Here is a 20,539-nt window from a genome sequence, read left to right as displayed (position 1 = left end):
ACAAACACCTACAAAACTAATTTTCTCGCGTATCAGAAGTGGCAAAAAATGTCATCTTTGCTGATGAATACCTCAGAGGTGCTATTACTCCAGAGCAGAAACGAAAGAAAGAAAGAAAGAAAGAAAGAGAGAAAGAAAGCCACTCTTTAAGCAGTCCGAATCGAATTTCGTTTTAGATACTTGGCTCAGTGTTGAATAAATGAGAGTAAAAAAATTATGGCAAGAGGAAGCACGCGACGAACGATTACCAAAACACTACAAAAAGTAGTAGGACTGGAGAAGTGAAGATTAAAGTAACAGTTAAATTGTATCTGGAACTACGATTTTTTTTTAAAAAAAAAGGTTAGAACTTAACGTCCCGGCGGTTAACGAAATTCTACTCGCCAACTGTGCTCGTCGTGTGCAATGCTGCGGCGCCTTGTAGGTTTTCGTCACAAAGGGCCACTTTGCTTTTCTCAAAGCGGCTTGCAGTGGTTCCCACATTTACTTTGGTGCTCGCTCCCTCGAGTAGTTTTACTGTCCGTTCCCAAAGTTATCGTTGCGGCTATTTGTCGCACGCCACCTCCGGCCAACTACTGAATATGAGAGAACCAATAACACCAAAAATGTCAAACTTTGCACGCATTTCACAATAATTAATTACAATTTGATACTGCATATTCCCGACGCACTTTCGATGGAGCAGCTATCAATAAACAATAATTAATAAGTATATGTTTTTGTGTACAGTCGCAATTTATTTATTTTTCCTACTGGCTACCGGTTTCGGTACACAGTACTATCCTCAGGCCATCCCCTGCCACACAGTAGTCACGCTAGGTTGCCAGGTAGGTGTGTCAAACACTCAATTTTATTTGACACACTTACATGGAAAGCGAGCGGAAGACTGCGTGCCGCGCCGGCCGTGGTGGCCGAGCGGTTCTAGGCGCTTCGCTCCGGAACCGCGCAACTGCTACGGTCAGAGGTTCGAATCCTGCCTCTGGCATTGATGTGTGTGATGTCCTCAGGTTAGTTAGGTTTAAGTAGTTCTAACTTCTGGGGGACCGATGACCTCAGATGTTAAGTCCCATAGTGCTCAGAGCCATTTGAACCATTTTTCACTGCTTGCCTGGGGATAATACTGTGTACCGAAACCGATTCCCAGTAGGCATAGTAAATAAACTGAAGCCCCAAAGAAACTGGTATAGACATGCGTATTCAAATACAGACGTATGTAAACAAGTAGAACACGGAGCTGCTGTCTATGACGCCTATATATGACAACAGTCTGGTGCAGTTGTTAGATCGGTTACTGCTGCTGCTACAATGGCAGGTTATCAAGATTTAAGTGAGTTTGAACGTGGTGTTGTAGTCGGCGCACGAGCGATGGGACACATCATCTCCGAGGTAGCGATGAAATGGTGACTTTCCAGTGCGACCATTTCACGAGTGCACCTTTATTATCAGGAATCCGGTGAAACATCAAATCTCCGACATCCTGCAATAATGGGACCAGCGACATCTGAAGAGAATCGGTAAGTCTGATAATAGTGCAATCCTTCAGCAGACTGCTGCAGATTATAATTCTGGACCACAAACAAGTGTTTAGAAAACATCGTTCCTGTGAAACACAACTAGCTCTTTATTCACATGAAGTGCTGAGTGCTGTTGACAAGGGATTTCAGATCGATTCCGTATTCCTGGATTTCCGGGAGGCTTTAGACACTGTACCACACAAGCGGCTCGTAGTAAAATTGCGTGCTTATGGAATATCGTCTCAGTTATGTGACTGGATTTGCGATTTCGTGTCAGAGAGGTCACAGTTCGTAGTAATTGACAGAAAGTCATCGAGTAAAACAGAAGTGATTTCAGGTATTCCCCAAGGTAGTGTTATAGGCCCTTTGCGGTTCCTTATCTATATAAACGATTTGGGAGACAATCTGAGCAGCCGTCTTCGGTTGTTTGCAGATGACGCTGTAGTTTATCGACTAATAAAGTCATCAGAAGATCAAAACAAACTGCAAAACGATTTAGAAAAAATATCTGAATGGTGCGAAAAGTGGCACTTTATCCTACATAACGAAAAGTGTGAGGTCATCCACATGAGTGCGAAGAGGAACTCAAACTTCGATTACACGATAAATCAGTCTAATCTAAAAGCCGTAAATTCAACTAAATACCTAGGTTTTACAATTACTAACAACTTAAATTGGAAAGAACACATAGAAAATGTTGTGGGGAAGGCTAACCAAAGGCTGCGTTTTATTGCCAGGACACTTAGAAAATGTAACAGACCTACTAAGGAGACTGCCAACACTGCGCTTGTCCGTCCTCTTTTAGAATACTGCTGCGCGGTGTGGGATCCTTACCAGGTAGGACTGACGGAGTACGTCGAAAAAGTTCAAAGAAAGGCAGCACGTTTTGTATTATCGTGAAATATGGGAGAGAGAGAGTCACACAAATGATACAGGATTTGGGCTGGAAATCATTAACAGAAAGGCGTTTTTCGTTGCGACGGAAACTTGTCACGAAATTCCAATCGCCAACTTTGTCCTCCGAATGCGAAAATATTTTGTTGACACCGACCTACATAGGGCGGAACGATCACCACGATAAAATAAGGGAAATCAGAGCAAGCACGGAAAGATATAGGTGTTCATTCTTCCCGCGCGCTATATGAGATTGGAATAATAGAGCGTTGTGAAAATGGTTCGATGAACCGTCTTCCAGGCACTTAAATGTGATTTGCAGGGTATCCATGTAGATGTAGAAGTGTCAGCGTGCGAACCATTCATCGAAACATCAGCGATATGGGCTTTCGGAGCCGAAGGCCCACTCGTGTACCCTTGATGATTGCACGACACAAAGCTTTACGCCTCGCCTGCGCCCCTCAACACCGACATTGGACTGTTGACGACTGGAAACATGTTGCCTGGTTGGACGAGTCTCGTTTCAAATTGTATCGAGCGGATGGACGCGTACGGGTATGGAGACAACCTCATGAATCCATGAACCCTGCATGTCAGCAGGTGACCGTTCAAGCTGGTGGAGGCTCTGTAATGGTGTGGGGTGAGCGCAGTTGGAGTGGTATGGGACCCCTGATACGTCTAGATACGACTCTGACAAAAATGGCTCTGATCACTATGGGACTTAACTTCTGAGGTCATCAGTCCCTTAGAACTTAGAACTACTTAAACCTAACTAACCTAAGGACATCACACACATTCATGCCCGAGGCAGGATTCAAACCTGCGACCGTAGCGGTCGCGCGGTTCCGGACTGTAGCACCTAGAACCGCTCGGCCACCGCGGCTGGCCGACTCTGACAGTTGACACATACATAAACAGCCTGTCTTATTACCTGCATCCATTCGTGTCCATTGCGCATTCCGACGGACTTGGGCAATTCCACCAGGACAATGCAACACCTCACTCGTCCACAATTTCTACAGTTTGGCTCCAGGAACACTCTTCTGAATTTAAACATGTCCCAGACATGAACGTAATTGAGCATATCTGGGATGCCTCGCAACGTGCTCTTCAGAAGAGATCTCCACCCCCTTGTACTTTTACGGATTTATGGACAGCCCTGCAGGATTCATGGTGACAATTCCCTACAGCCTAAAGCACTACTTGAGACATTGTATTGTATTGTATGTTAACCGCGGGCCTAGAAACGACGGAGAGGCTCCGTCCCCGCCGTAGTCGCAGTGGTCCACAACCCCACGACGAGTACCGCAGTCCATTTGATCCCTCCGCCGCCCCACATCAAACCACTCTTTCGGGGTTATTGTGCGGTTTGGCATCCGGTGGCCCCCCTCCTCCAGGGAACGTCTCACACCAGACGAGCGTAAGCCCTATTTCTGCGCGGTAGAGTATTGGTGGTGTACGCGTACGTGGAGAACTTGTTTGCGCAGCAATCGCCGACATAGTGTAGCTGAGGCGGAATAAGGGGAACCAGCCCGCATTCGCTGAGGCAGATGGAAAATCGCCTAAAAACCATGCTCAGACTGTCCGGCTCACCGGAACTCGACACAAGTCCACCGGGCGGATTCGTGCCGGGAACCAGGTGCTCCTTCCCAATCCGGAAAGCCGTACGTTGGACCGCACGGCTAGCCTGGCGGGCACTTCAGACATTAGTCCAGTCCATGCCACGTCGTGTTGCGGCACTTCTGCGTGCTCGTGGGAGCCCTACACGATATAAGGCAGGTATATTAGTTTCTTTGGCTCTTCAGTGTAAATGGAAACTGTAGACCGAAATATGTACTTTGCAATTTAATACTGGAGACACTATCGACAACAGTGCCATACTACACTCCTGGAAATGGAAAAAAGAACACATTGACACCGGTGTGTCAGACCCACCGTACTTGCTCCGGACACTGCGAGAGGGCTGTACAAGCAATGATCACACGCACGGCACAGCGGACACACCAGGAACCGCGGTGTTGGCCGTCGAATGGCGCTAGCTGCGCAGCATTTGTGCACCGCCGCCGTCAGTGTCAGCCAGTTTGCCGTGGCATACGGAGCTCCATCGCAGTCTTTAACACTGGTAGCATGCCGCGACAGCGTGGACGTGAACCGTATGTGCAGTTGACGGACTTTGAGCGAGGGCGTATAGTGGGCATGCGGGAGGCCGGGTGGACGTACCGCCGAATTGCTCAACACGTGGGGCGTGAGGTCTCCACAGTACATCGATGTTGTCGCCAGTGGTCGGCGGAAGGTGCACGTGCCCGTCGACCTGGGACCGGACCGCAGCGACGCACGGATGCACGCCAAGACCGTAGGATCCTACGCAGTGCCGTAGGGGACCGCACCGCCACTTCCCAGCAAATTAGGGACACTGTTGCTCCTGGGGTATCGGCGAGGACCATTCGCAACCGTCTCCATGAAGCTGGGCTACGGTCCCGCACACCGTTAGGCCGTCTTCCGCTCACGCCCCAACATCGTGCAGCCCGCCTCCAGTGGTGTCGCGACAGGCGTGAATGGAGGGACGAATGGAGACGTGTCGTCTTCAGCGATGAGAGTCGCTTCTGCCTTGGTGCCAATGATGGTCGTATGCGTGTTTGGCGCCGTGCAGGTGAGCGCCACAATCAGGACTGCATACGACCGAGGCACACAGGGCCAACACCCGGCATCATGGTGTGGGGAGCGATCTCCTACACTGGCCGTACACCACTGGTGATCGTCGAGGGGACACTGAATAGTGCACGGTACATCCAAACCGTCATCGAACCCATCGTTCTACCATTCCTAGACTGGCAAGGGAACTTGCTGTTCCAACAGGACAATGCACGTCCGCATGTATCCCGTGCCACCCAACGTGCTCTAGAAGGTGTAAGTCAACTACCCTGGCCAGCAAGATCTCCGGATCTGTCCCCCATTGAGCATGTTTGGGACTGGATGAAGCGTCGTCTCACGCGGTCTGCACGTCCAGCACGAACGCTGGTCCAACTGAGGCGCCAGGTGGAAATGGCATGGCAAGCCGTTCCACAGGACTACATCCAGCATCTCTACGATCGTCTCCATGGGAGAATAGCAGCCTGCATTGCTGCGAAAGGTGGATATACACTGTACTAGTGCCGACATTGTGCATGCTCTGTTGCCTGTGTCTATGTGCCTGTGGTTCTGTCAGTGTGATCATGTGATGTATCTGACCCCAGGAATGTGTCAATAAAGTTTCCCCTTCCTGGGACAATGAATTCACGGTGTTCTTATTTCAATTTCCAGGAGTGTATTTATATTCACTTTCAGTGACCGAGGGTGTTAAATGATGGTGCTTGACCAAGAAAGTAGGCAGTGGTTCCAGTTTTTCCTCACCCAGAAAGCTTCTTCAGAGTGAGGGCATTGGAAGCTGTGTGTGATATTCCGTTCGTCAAGTGAAGACAGTGATTTACTCAATCTATCTATAAAAACTAACAACAACAACAACAACAACAACAACAACAGCAACAGCAGCAGCAGCAACAGCAACAGTGCACTGACTGCACCGCTCAGCTCCACGCTCATCAGACTAATCATACAAAGACCACTTGACAGCAATACAGTACCACTGTCTTTGACAAAGTCAATCGATACGGAGCAGTATCTCAGAAGGACAAGGAGTGCGAAGGAAATCCAACAGCTCTTTGAGACGCTGGGACCGTTATGGTACAGGAGAACGTCGGCCTCACACAAGTAGTGCGTGGACGAAAGCTCCGTGGATGAACGAGCAATGCTATGTTTTAAGGCAGTACTATTGTTTCAGTGACACATACTGTGTGATCTGACCCCAAAGAATTTCTAGGAGGGTAGTCGAAGTTATTCGCAAACACTTCCCGGAAAAAAATCACACACACACACACACACACACACACACACACACACACACACACACACACAAAGAATTCCACAAATGACGCAATCTATTATCAGGAGAAAAATGGTGAAATCCTTGGCAATTTTGGTAAAAAGAAATCACTGAATGGCAGTAATTTCTTCCTTGATATTAAATATACGTGGTGGCTGTAACTAAAGTTTCTCTTCTTGACAGAGCCTCCATGAAAAACAAGTAATCGTAGTACAAAGAAACTCTGTGGAGACCTTTGTGATGACATGTGGAAGAGAAATAATGAATAAACCACTGAAGAAATAAATCTTTTTTCCTCGTGGAAGGGTAAGTTTTGTTAATTGCGTACCATGTTGTCGCGAAACAAGTTCTGTATGATTGCGAGAGATACAGAGACTAGTGAGTATGCTGGGACTTACCCCAGTTCACTGCTACCAGCACCAAGTCATGGTAACGCACCATAACCTTAGAGTGAAATTAAAATAACTTTTTAAAACTTTGTCAGTGCTGCAGTATATTAATGTTAACATTGTGAAGTCTCAGAATGATCTAATGAATATGTTTTGCTAATTACATTATTTTAGGAAAATAGTAAGTGGCGCTAAATAATGAAGCTAAAAATTGCCAGAATGAGATTTTCACTCTGCAGCGGAGTGTGCGCTGATATGAAACTTCCTGGCAGATTAAAACAGTTTTAATCTGCCAGGAAGTTTCATATCAGCGCACACTCCGCTGCAGAGTGAAAATCTCATTCTGGAAACATCCCCCAGGCTGTGGCTAAGCCATGTCTCCGCAATAGCCTTTCTTTCAGGAGTGCTAGTTCTGCAAGTTTCGCAGGAGAGCTTCCGTAAAGTTTGGAAGGTAGAAGACGAGGTACTGGCAGAAGTAAATCTGTGAGTACCGGGCGTGAGTCGTGCTTCGGTAGCTCAGTTGGTAGAGCACTTGCCCGTGAAAGGCAAAGGTCCCGAGTTCGAGTCTCGGTCGGGCACACAGTTTTAATCTGTCAGGAAGTTTCAAGCTAAAAATTGTTCAGAAAATGCAAATGTATGTTATAATCAAAATTTCAAGTCTCAACTTGATCGAGGCAATATTTTGGTCAAAATTTGGGTTTTTACGAAAATTTGAAAGCGCTAAATATTAGACTCAGAAAGATGAAAATTCGTATGTATCCTCAGTTCCATATAAAAACATTAACTATGTAACTTCATTATGGGACCTCTATTAGTGTTCAACATATTTACTAGAAACCAAATTTGGAACGAAACTATCCTTATTCGTAAACAATTAAGTATCATTTGTATTTGTTATAAAAAGTTATAATTACAGCACTCGATTACAATGATGAAATGTTACAGCTGTACCAAGTTTCAAGACTTTATTTTAAACAACTATGAATACAAGGACTCAAAGAGGCAGTTCAGAGGGCATGCTCTGCTGGTTAGAATTTTTAGAATTGAATCGACAGTAAAGTTTAAATGCAGTCGAGCTAAAGCTTTTTCAGTAGCTAAAGCTTTTTCAGTAGCTAAAGCAAACATCACTCTAATTTTATAAAAATTATGAATATTGTAAATTCTTGAACGACCGAGATATTAGAACGAAGTCTTTCGCAACGGCACTGATATGCAAAACATTCTCTGCTTTTCTTGCCGCGTCAATTCGGGAATTCCCGAATCGACGCGGCAAGAAAACCAGTGAATGTTTTGCATATGACAGAGATCTTGATCAATACGTGTCCGAGAAAGAGGCCATTTAGACGCTACTACCTGTGCCTGGTGCTATTGATAGCTAATGTTGCTTTCGGCGGTCCGCTGCCAGTGGGGCAGTAGAAAAGACACTCCGCACCGAGATACCAGCCTGTCCGCGACAGTCAAACGGTTGCGTAGGCTGTACCTCGGGTGACATTACAGCCAGACAGCTACCAAATGCGTTTTCGGTACAATTAGAAAGTGAAATCGCGAGGACTATATACCGTCCAGGATCGCTTAAATTTCTCGAAAGTAATGTCCGCGTGCGGCCCGTAGTGTTGAAAAACCGCATGGCAAGAGGCGCTATGTTCCACTGTTAAGGCTAGCAGTTAACTTTTGTTGATTAGAGCAAGGCCGATAGACCATTTTACCTGCAACTTCCTGTAGAGGTCGCCTCTGAACTAATAGTGCTGTTTCCGATAGTTACTTAATTGTTATTATCATCATCATCATCAGAAATATTATTATATATTGTGCCTGTGAAGTTTTAAGTAAAACTCTAAACTTTTATTTAAAGTCAGAGTTCCTGATCCCGCTGAGTAAACGGCAAGTAGGAACAGTTTCTTTCAGTGAATACAACGAGTAATGTGGACTTGCAGACTGGAAATTATTGTCAGTATGTTCACCTGGCTGACTGTAAAAATAGTTTTCAGGCTCTTGTAAACTGCGAAGATAATTTACCCACCGCCCGACAATGTATACTCTCCAAGTTACAAACGGTGCTAAATGTGATGACCGTCTGCATCTATGACAGCCTGGAACCACAACATGAGTACCATTTCACAACTGTTCGCAGCACTTTTCGAACGGCGGAGCACGGAATGTTCAGCTGTCTTGACACAGCTCGTGCACTGCTTGACAGGCCCGGCCGGATCTACGAGGGCAAACCGGGGTTTCTGCCCCGGGCGGCAATTTCAGGGGGGCGCTAAATTCATATCCTTGAAGAAAAAAAAAAAAAAAACCTTGTTTCACAAAACTCCTAGAATCCAGCTGATCTATCGATTATTCATATGATTTTGAAATGCGTACCTGTTGGTTTTTGAACATTTTAGAACACATTCTAATTTGATTTCTGAACGAATCATAAGTTCATTTTTTAATGCATGAGCCGGCCGGTGTGGCCGTGCGGTTAAAGGCGCTTCAGTCAGGAACCGCGTGACCGCTACGGTCGCAGGTTCGAATCCTGCCTCGGGCATGGATGTGTGTGATGTCGTTAGGTTTAAGTAGTTCTAAGTTCTAGGGGACTTACGACCACAGATGTTGAGTCCCATAGTGCTCAGAGCCATTTGAAGCATTTTTAATGCATGCATAGTGTATGTGATGTGTCTGCCAGGGGAGTCCTCGTCGTATGAAGAAACAACAAGCATTCTCGCAGACAAAAGGGGATGGAGGTATACGAAATGGTTCAAATGGCTCTAAGCACTATGAGACTTAACATCTGAGGTCATCAGTCCCCTAGACTTGGAACTACTTAAACCTAACTAACCTAAGGACATCACACACATCCATGCCAGAGGCAGGATTCGAACTTGCTACTGTAGCATGGAGCTATAGGACCTGAGTCAAATAAACCCGAATTGGTGAATACCAATAAGCGTTGGTATAATTATTAGCGAAATCCATAGATTCAGACTACCAGAGTGGACATAGACGACTAACAGGAATAACAGGTAAGAAAGGTTACATATTATCTTCTCGGTGTATCCAAGAAAATGAAATTTTGACAGAAAATTTTTGCCACATCGCTACACTACTAAGGGCCAGTTGTACAGTGTCCGGTTAGCAGCCGTTTAAGTGCTGTTCTCGGAAAACGCGTTGTACAAACACGTAATAACGCCTAATCGAAGAATAAAAGCGGTATAATTGAACCAGTGATTCTGGCAGGGTTAGTAAGTTTACCGGAGAATAAGTTGTGACAATGTCAGGAATAATCATAGAGTTGATGATGATAAGATCGTTTGTTACAACGAAGGAGAAGAAACGGAGACATCACACAAATTTTGTTTAAGAATATGACGATTCCAAATGTATATAAAAATTTCGTACTACTACTACTACTACTACTACTACTACTACTTTTCGATCTCATACTTCAGAAACTGGAGCATATGAATGCAATATGAAACTATTTCCCAACACAAAAAATTTTGCTTGTAGTAGGCCTAACAGACGTTTGATATTGGTACTTCGTGAATTGTATCCTATCCCGCTATTTATGTAAATGAGGTAGATAAAAATGAGCATTTGTGCCAAAACAGTTCTTGAGGTTTTTTGTAGGACGGGGAGGGGGGGGGGGGTAGGATGTCAAATGTCAAACCAAACTGGACGACTGGGAGTAGGAGAGGTATCATAGGACTTTTTCATTTCCACTATCCTGAATATAGGTTTGATGGTTTCCATTACAAAATATACACGTTTGAATTCCGCAGAGAGAAATACATAGATATGCTATAGAAGAATGCTATATGAAGAGGCGTGACACTGCGCTTTGTCACACTTACGACCAAATAACATGTCTTACATTTTCTCGAGCATGTGTGTTACACAGTATTGGCCATTAAAATTGCTATACCAAGAAGAAATGCAGATGATAAACGGGTATTCATTGGCCAAATATACACTCCTTGAAATGGAAAAAAGAACACATTGACACCGGTGTGTCAGACCCACCATACTTGCTCCGGACACTGCGAGAGGGCTGTACAAGCAATGATCGCACGCACGGCACAGCGGACACACCAGGAACCGCGGTGTTGGCCGTCGAATGGCGCTAGCTGCGCAGCATTTGTGCACCGCCGCCGTCAGTGTCAGCCAGTTTGCCGTGGCATACGGAGCTCCATCGCAGTCTTTAACACTGGTAGCATGCCGCGACAGCGTGGACGTGAACCGTATGTGCAGTTGACGGACTTTGAGCGAGGGCGTATAGTAGGCATGCGGGAGGCCGGGTTGACGTACCGCAGAATTGCTCAACACGTGGGGCGTGAGGTCTCCACAGTACATCGATGTTGTCGCCAGTGGTCGGCGGAAGGTGCACGTGCCCGTCGACCTGGGACCGGACCGCAGCGACGCACGGATGCACGCCAAGATCGTAGGATCCTACGCAGTGCCGTAGGGGACCGCACCGCCACTTCCCAGCAAATTAGGGACACTGTTGCTCCTGGGGTATCGGCGAGGACCATTCGCAACCGTCTCCATGAAGCTGGGCTACGGTCCCGCACACCGTTAGGCCGTCTTCCGCTCACGCCCCAACATCGTGCAGCCCGCCTCCAGTGGTGTCGCGACAGGCGTGAATGGAGGGACGAATGGAGACGTGTCGTCTTCAGCGATGAGAGTCGCTTCTGCCTTGGTGCCAATGATGGTCGTATGCGTGTTTGGCGCCGTGCAGGTGAGCGCCACAATCAGGACTGCATACGACCGAGGCACACAGGGCCAACACCCGGCATCATGGTGTGGGGAGCGATCTCCTACACTGGCCGTACACCACTGGTGATCGTCGAGGGGACACTGAATAGTGCACGGTACATCCAAACCGTCATCGAACCCATCGTTCTACCATTCCTAGACCGGCAAGGGAACTTGCTGTTCCAACAGGACAATGCACGTCCGCATGTATCCCGAGCCACCCAACGTGCTCTAGAAGGTGTAAGTCAACTACCCTGGCCAGCAAGATCTCCGGATCTGTCCCCCATTGAGCATGTTTGCGACTGGATGAAGCGTCGTCTCACGCGGTCTGCACGTCCAGCACGAACGCTGGTCCAACTGAGGCTCCAGGTGGAAATGGCATGGCAAGCCGTTCCACAGGACTACATCCAGCATCTCTACGATCGTCTCCATGGGAGAATAGCAGCCTGCATTGCTGCGAAAGGTGGATATACACTGTACTAGTGCCGACATTGTGCATGCTCTGTTGCCTGTGTCTATGTGCCTGTGGTTCTGTCAGTGTGAACATGTGATGTATCTGACCCCAGGAATGTGTCAATAAAGTTTCCCCTTCCTGGGACAATGAATTCACGGTGTTCTTATTTCAATTTCCAGGAGTGTATTATACTAGAACTGACATGTGATTACATTTTCACGCAAATTGGGCGCATAGATCCTGAGAAATCAGTACCCAGAACAACCACCTCTGACGTAATAACGGCCTTCATACGCCTGGGTATTGAGTCAAACAGAGCTTGTATGGCGTGTACAGGTACAGCTGCCCATGCAGCTTCAACACGATACCACAGTTCATCAAGAGTAGTGACTGGCGTATTGTGACGAGCCAGTTGCTCGGCCACCATTGACCAGACGTTTTCAATTGGTGAGAGATCTGGAGAATGTGCTGGCCAGGGCAGCAGTCGAACATTTCCTGTAGCCAGAAAGGCCCGTACGGGACCTGCAACATGCGGTCGTGCATTATCCTGCTGAAATGTAGGGTTTTGCAGGGATCGAATGAAGGGCAGAGCCACGGGTCGTAACACATCTGAAATGTAATGTCCAAGCTTCCAATGTGCGTTCACCGCGATGTCGCCAAACACGGATGTGACCAACATGATGCTATAAACAGCACCTGGATTCATCCGAAAAAATGACGTTTTGCCATTCGTGCACCCAGGTTCGTCGTCGAGTACACCATCACAGGCGCTCCTGTCTGTGATGCAGCGTCAAGGGTAACCACACCCATGGTCTCCAAGCTGATAGTCCATGCTGCTGCAAACGACGTCGAACTGTTGGTGCAAATGGTTCTTGTCTTGCAAACGTCCCCATCTGTTGACTCAGGGATCGAGACGTGGCTGCACGATCCGTTACAGCCATGCGGATAAGATGCCTGTCATCTCGACTGCTAGTGATACGAGGCCGTTGGGATCCAGCACGGCGTTCCGTATTACCCTCCTGAATCCACCGATTCCATATTCTGCTAACAGTCATTGGATCTCGACCAACGCGAGCAGCAATGTCGCGATACGATAAACTGCAATCGCGATAGGCTACAATCCGACCTTTATCAAAGTCGGAAACGTGAAGGTACACATTTCTCCTCCTTACACAAGGCATCACAACAACGTTTCACAGGGCAACGCCGGTCAACTGCTGTTTGTGTATGAGAAATGGGTTGGAAGCTTTCCTCATGTCAGCACGTTGTAGGTGTCGTCACCGGCGGCAACCTTCTGTGAATGCTCTGAAAAGCTTATCATTTGCATATCACAGCATCTTGTTCCTGTCGGTTAAATTTCGCGTCTGTAGCACGTCATCTTCTACTTTAATGGCCAGTAGTGGGTATATCAGCCTCTCCAGAAAGGTGTATGGTACAAAATGAGCATATTTTTGAAAATAGATTTTTTGTGTCGTATCTTAAACGCTCGAATGGAAGAAGAGGGAGGGTGGGGGCGCCACCATCAAGATTTTGCCCCGGTTCGGAAATATCGTAGATCCGGGGCTGCTGTTTAAAGGCCGTACGTTGCGACCAGCATCCTCAGCCATGGCAACAGTAACTTCAACAATTTGGGACGCAATTAGCCGTCGGTCTCTCTCAGAAGCAATTCCCAAATCGCCATTTAATTCGAACTTCCGAATGATGATGTTCAACCCTGATGCGGAAAGAGAACGTCGCCATGTTCCTTTACTGCGTCGATACTCCCGAAGAGCAGTAGTACTGTTGCTGTTATTTGGATAAAACAGCTTTACGAGCAATGGTATGCTTACCTTGTCCAGACTGCGCCCGAGTGCACCTCTAATACACACTGATGCTTGTGTTCCAACCCTACGTCGCCGCAATAGTAGCGGTGCCTAACGGTAAGTCACGACACTAACAGTACCAACAACGCAAATCTTGCTGCGTGCAGTCTGAACATCATTCCTATTAAGTTGGGTAACCAAACAGTAAATGGTTTTCCGTCTACACTGGCTCAAGAAGTGAACGTTTAATTATAGTCACCCTATACTTAAGCAGGCTGATGTGTGATGTATTTCAATTCATATTCCCACGTAAATGAAATGCTTGTTTCAATGCAGAGTGATTATGTTTAGAGCAAGGATATAGGAATGGTTAACGTCGAAATACTGCCAAGGTAATTTCATACCTTTTTTTATAGTGTGGTGTTTTTCACGATAAAGCGTTTCGTTAGTGCGTGAAGAGCGTATTTGCTTTTCAAAGCTAGAAATGCAGCGCTTGTTGAATGTACCGCTGGACTAAATAAATTAATAAGTATATCAGCAAAGTTATTACTCTACCTATTGTGAGTGTGAATTAACAGCCCAATATCAACATAATGTGACTCCGAATGGGACAGAGTGCAAGAAACAGTCGAAGTGTTTCCTTCGACCAAGTGCAAGAAAACGTTCGCTAACCATTCGTAGCCCAGATGCATGCAGGGACTCGGCTCAGCCGGCATGAGAAAAGGAAGCAGATGTAGCTAATTTATTTATTATTTATTACCGATTCAGAAATACAAAGTATATGTATAATCGGAACAGGATATCGATCGTAGCTAATGAGTTGGAACAAAGGAAGGAAGAATGAAATTTCCACTCTATAGCGGAGTGGCTAAGCCCTGTCTCCGCAATATCCTTTCTTTCAGGAGTGCTAGTTCTGCAAGGTTCGCAGGAGAGCTTCTGTAAGGTTTGGAAGGTAGGAGACGAGGTAGTGGCAGAAGTAAAGCTGTGACGACGGGGCGTGAGTCGTGCTTGGGTAGCTCAGGTGGTAGAGCACTTGTCCGCGAAAGGCAAAGGTCCCGAGTTCGAGTCTCGGTCCGGCACACAGTTTTAATCTGCCAGGAAGTTTCAAAGGAAGGAAGATTCGTGTTTAAAGTCATTGTCACGACAACGCAGTCACAAGTCATCCAGCTAAGCCCAGATTGGGGAAAATAAATAAGCCGTTTCCTTTTTAAAGAAACCGTGAAAACATTTGCAGTTTAGAGAAACCACGCTAAACCTATATATGGACGGCAGGATGGGGATTTGAACAATCGTCCTCCCAAATACGAGACGATGCATGGGGAAAACGTCACCTGAACTGATTGATGGCTGCGGATAGAGCATGCGTCTTGTCAGTAAATCGCATGCGGGGTGCGGAAATACTGTCCTGTCCCTCGCCCTGCGGCTGTCACTAACATCGATGAAGGCTGTCCGTAAAAATATTGCCTTACTAGTAGACTCCATCCAAACCTTTGTTGAGTCGTGTTTCGTTGTTCGTATTCGACCAGTGTATGCATGAAAGGGTGGTACATAGTGCACAGTAATTGAAAGGAATATTTTCCTCATAGTAACAACTGTGTATGGAATTACTAAAATGCTTTTTTGTTACCATACACGTCGTATTTTATTCACTTTAAAATAGTAAGTGGTGGCATTCTATCTGCTGCTTTTCACTTACGAAAGGGCTGTTACACGAATTGTTACGTTTGGCACTGATTTCCCTGGTCGTTATGTATTTATATCTGTGCCAAAAATGCAAATTCTTGTGTAACGTACATACAGACACCATGTCCTCATTTTATGCTAGAAACTGAAGAGAAATTCTCCCCCTCCCCATCCCGCTCTCCACAACGTCACGGTTTTAACTGAATGCCAGTAAATCCCCTGCTTCTTTAAAAATCGAACTTCCATGTATAAAACAGCTTCAAACATCTCATTACAAATGAGCTCGCGTATTACACAATTGTCTTTAAGCGTGTAAGTGAGAAACATTTGAGGAAAGGTGTGAAATTATGCTGAAAGTGTTTTGGAAGTCGTTAAGGGCTCTCGTTATGAAACACTTGGTGAGTAAAACTGATTAATTTGAGCTCCGGTTTAAACGAAAGCTACTTTTTCTCGCTTCCAAATGTTTATAATGTCATATATGTGTGTCATACAATGACATAATTTTGCAGGTACATTCACAGATATATTCAGATTCTGTCTGCGAGCTGCGATGCGAACAGAGTTGGCAGTAAAGAGGCAATAAATTAAAATATCATGCCTGATGCAGAGGTTTAACTGCGTGAACAGCGAAAATGAGGTAAGAAATAACCGTTTTTCCTTTCGTCGTTTTGTGTGTGGGGGGAGGGGTGGAGGTGGCGGGGCAGGTTCAAAAACGGCTCTGAGCACTATGGGACTTAACATCTGAGGTCATCAGTCCCCTAGAACTTAGAACTACTTAAACCTAACTAACCTAAGGACAACACACACATCCATGCCCGAGGCACGAATCGAACCTGCGACCTTAGTGGTCACGCGGTTCCAGACTGAAGCGCCTAGAACCGCCCGGCCACTCCGGTCGGCATGGCGGGCAGATCAGGAGAAAAAGCTTCGTTCAAGTTTGAAATAGTGTGTAACGTTTGTTGGGAGTCGCTAAGGGCTCTCATTCTCAATTACTGGATGAATAAAGTCCGGGTATTGCCGTGCCGTCACTTACGTTGCCTCAAGAAAACCCACAGCTTCCAACTATAATTTAACATAGGATTATACCTCCTAATGAGGGGATTAAGACAACATTCTAAATTTGGACAATAACTACGCGAAATACTGGAAATCAGATTTTTGTTGCCTCTGGAAGCCGTTTGATAGGCAACCTGCAGCAGGGCTAGTAATACAAGTGACGTAGTGTGTGTGGTGACAAATGCATTTCAGCAGGTGTGTGCACAGGCCTGTGGCGCAAGCCCGTGACTGGGTCACCGGTCCTGTTGAGTAGACTTGGGTCCGCCCTTTGAAGTAGGGAAAATCCCACTCCTACCCGCGACTGAACCCGGGACCACCAGAGCCCTAGGCTAGCGCTCTACTCGCTAGACTACCTCGGTCACTTGTATGCACAGTATCACAACTAAATCTCCAGCAGCTGCGTCTACATTCATACACCGCGAACACCGTATGGTGTATGGCGGAGAGAACGACGGCCATTAAAACGAGGAAGTCGACCTTTATTATTCTTTAAGTATCAAAAAAATGGTTCAAATGGCTCTGAGCACTATGGGACTCAACTGCTGCGGTCATCAGTCCCCTAGAACTTAGAACTACTTAAACCTAACTAACCTAAGGACAACACACACATCCATGCCCGAGGCACGAATCGAACCTGCGACCTTAGTGGTCACGCGGTTCCAGACTGAAGCGCCTAGAACCGCCCGGCCACTCCGGTCGGCATGGCGGGGCAGATCAGGAGAAAAAGCTTCGTTCAAGTTTGAAATAGTGTGTAACGTTTGTTGGGAGTCGCTAAGGGCTCTCATTCTCAATTACTGGATGAATAAAGTCCGGGTATTGCCGTGCCGTCACTTACGTTGCCTCAAGAAAACACACAGCTTCCAACTATAATTTAACATAGGATTATACCTCCTAATGAGGGGATTAAGACAACATTCTAAATTTGGACAATAACTACGCGAAATACTGGAAATCAGATTTTTGTTGCCTCTGGAAGCCGTTTGATAGGCAACCTGCAGCAGGGCTAGTAATACAAGTGACGTAGTGTGTGTGGTGACAAATGCATTTCAGCAGGTGTGTGCACAGGCCTGTGGCGCAAGCCCGTGACTGGGTCACCGGTCCTGTTGAGTAGACTTGGGTCCGCCCTTTGAAGTAGGGAAAATCCCACTCCTACCCGCGACTGAACCCGGGACCGCCAGAGCCCTAGGCTAGCGGTCTACTCGCTAGACTACCTCGGTCACTTGTATGCACAGTATCACAACTAAATCTCCAGCAGCTGCGTCTACATTCATACACCGCGAACACCGTATGGTGTATGGCGGAGAGAACGACGGCCATTAAAACGAGGAAGTCGACCTTTATTATTCTTTAAGTATCAAAAAAATGGTTCAAATGGCTCTGAGCACTATGGGACTCAACTGCTGCGGTTATCAGTCCCCTAGAACTTAGAACTACTTAAACCTAACTAACCTAAGGACATCACACACATCCATGCCCGAGGCAGGATTCGAACCTGCGACCGTAGCAGTCGCACGGTTCCAGACTGCGCGCCTAGAACCGCGAGACCACCGCGGCCGGCTTTAAGTATCAATGCATGGATAAGTTACGATGACTTAATACATTTACATCACAGAGTTGACGTAGTTGGACGAATGAGAATGTTTTTAGAACTGCGCGTATTGTTCTACCGCAGATTACGTCACATAGCACGTCCGGTTGTCTGCCATATTGCTGTCGCACGGACAGTAGATCATTGATAGCACATGACGCCATGCATTTCGCTTTAGGTATTCTAGACCGCACGTGTGTGTGTGTGTGTGTGTTTTCCTACTCTGTAAATGCTGCTTTGCTGTGTACGTTGTCTGCGTTTCTTTATGTGACACACTGCATTCTTTTAGTTAGATAATGTGAAAACCGGTTGCTGCAACGTTTAGAAGTCATGTTTCCAGAACGTGGTGGCTGCCCAACGTACTGGTTTCTCAAAGTCAGAAATCATGTTCTGGAAGAAGTGCGATGATTATTTGGGAGCTTCGCTCCAGTTATTCTGTATTGCACGTTTTGCAGACTTTAGTGCACACAGCGCAGCCTGATTATTGTGGCCGTGCAGTTCACGTGGACGACACGGTGCTCTGTGCTAAAGATGCACCTTTAATGTAGCGAAATTTGGTCGACTGCAGACAGAGCTCAACTGACGAAGGAAAAGGCGAATTTGATAGCGCGGCGGGCGACAGAGATCAGAAATGAGCTCCGTTCAGTCGCTTTACTCTCGCCAAGGAGTGATGTGACGTAATCTCCGAAATCGCCGTCTCCGTGTGCTCGTAGGTTCGACACTTCAGTCTCCGACGCTGCCGACTCATCACCTGAGTCCGTCGTCGTGACTAGCTCAGGAAAAGGAACGAATACACGAGATCGTAAGCATAACCACGGACTTGAAAATTTCCAGTCAAATACGCAACCGTTTTGAAAAAAAATTATTCCGCCATTAAACCGTAAATTACTATTTATTTATTTCACATAACCATGATTTCTTTATTATTGCCATTCTCAAGTGCAAGTTTAAATGTCACAAAATGCCCGACCTGCCTAAGTGAAACCGGCCGTTGTGGCCGAGCGGTTCTAGGCGCTTCACTCCGGAACCGCGCTGCTGCTACGGTCGCAGGTTCGAATCCTGCCTCGGGCATGGATGTGGTGATGTCCTTAGGTTAGTTAGGTTTAAGTACTTCTAGGTCTAGGGGACTGATGACCTCAGATGTTAACTCCCATAGTGCTTAGAGCCATTTGAATTTTTGCCTAAGTGACAGGAGCAAGTCATGAACCAATATAAAAACTGATGGGTTAGCAGTGAATATTGTTCTGTTTATACATATATTTATGTAGATAAATCTTTTTCGAAGACTGAACTTTATTTTAATATTTGATATCTATTCAGAGAACGTCTAACAGTTACGTTGACATAAACAAACTTTAGAGGCATTGCCGGCTCTGTAACGACAGTATCAGAAAACGTGACGTGAGGATGAAATGCAAACTTTAAATGGAGATTAATTATTAAAATTAATTACAGAAATGAATGATAAACTACGCAACTCGTTGTTAGCCCATAAATGCAGGTTGCCGTGACCACATGAATACATAAATGGCACACGTTTTTGTCGCGGAAATATGGAGGTGACGCTGCTCTGTGCCTAGTTTTCGTTTGACGCAGCTCAGTTATCTTCTGGTGGTGGAGATGGAGTAAGCAAGTACTCAAACATTTTGTTTGCATTGACGAAAGTTGTGTATATTTCGTCTGATACGTGGGCTTTAGCGTGAAACTTATCCCAGATATCACTCCTCCTCTAATGGAACTCATTTGCAATTACCTGTTTTGCATCAATTAATTTTCGTCTTACACCCTCCACAGTCTCACTAAACTCAGCTTCGTTGAAGGCCATCTGACCACGACAATGGGTCGTTTCGCCTTGTCAGTGCTACTTTGCAGCAGCAGGGTCGTGTACTCATCTTCCAACCTTACAGTAAGTCACAACTAGCCTTAAGATCCTTCATGCTTCAGCAAAAGAGAACGAGTCTAGAGTATGAAGCGACCGCAGCGCCACAGTTCTCAAATTCGTCATACTCGCGAAACTAGAGTGGGAGCGCAGGAAGCCCGGTAATAGCACCGATGTAACAGCGGCGCCTTGATTTGTGAAGTATGCAACCCGACAATTCGATTCGCACTCGCTCCGTTTCTTATCTCTAGAGGCCGAGGACAAATATCATTGCGAGGGTTTGCATGCGGTGTCACGTCCCTACCTGACGTTGAGAGAATGCCGATAGACGCTGTTAGCATGTTTTCATGAGAAATATGGGGCGTTTCGGTTTAACTTTTAGTTTTATCAGTATTATACGGTGTGCTTGTCGTCGGTGGAAAATTTATGCGGGTAGGGGAACAGGCACAACAAATCAATCATTCGTTCTAAATCACTTAAAGAAATTGTCGACTTTCCGTGCTTTCTGAGTATGTGGTCTGTATGGTACGGTCGTAGTTCGGCGCACCGACAAATCTAAAAAAAATAATGGTGACAGAAAATGAAGCAAGCCCGCGTGACGTTGAAGGGATGAAAGTGGAGAAT

At 46.3% G+C, this 20,539-nt stretch overlaps 1 protein-coding gene and 1 non-coding gene across 2 annotated transcripts in view; one reads left to right on the top strand and one right to left on the bottom strand.

The window, feature by feature from the left end:
* Positions 1 to 20,539, bottom strand: part of LOC126248341 (solute carrier family 41 member 2-like) — a 530,019-nt gene that overhangs the window by 295,602 nt on the left and 213,878 nt on the right. The window lies entirely within an intron of this gene.
* On the top strand, positions 7,221 to 7,295 carry Trnas-uga (transfer RNA serine (anticodon UGA)). Its single transcript has one exon. It is a non-coding gene; the product is annotated as a tRNA-Ser (tRNA).

The sequence above is a fragment of the Schistocerca nitens genome, chromosome 3 (assembly GCF_023898315.1).
Source record: "Schistocerca nitens isolate TAMUIC-IGC-003100 chromosome 3, iqSchNite1.1, whole genome shotgun sequence".
NCBI lineage: Eukaryota > Metazoa > Arthropoda > Insecta > Orthoptera > Acrididae > Schistocerca > Schistocerca nitens.
Note: the sequence above shows the minus strand (reverse complement) of the source record. Positions and strands in the feature narration are given on the sequence as shown.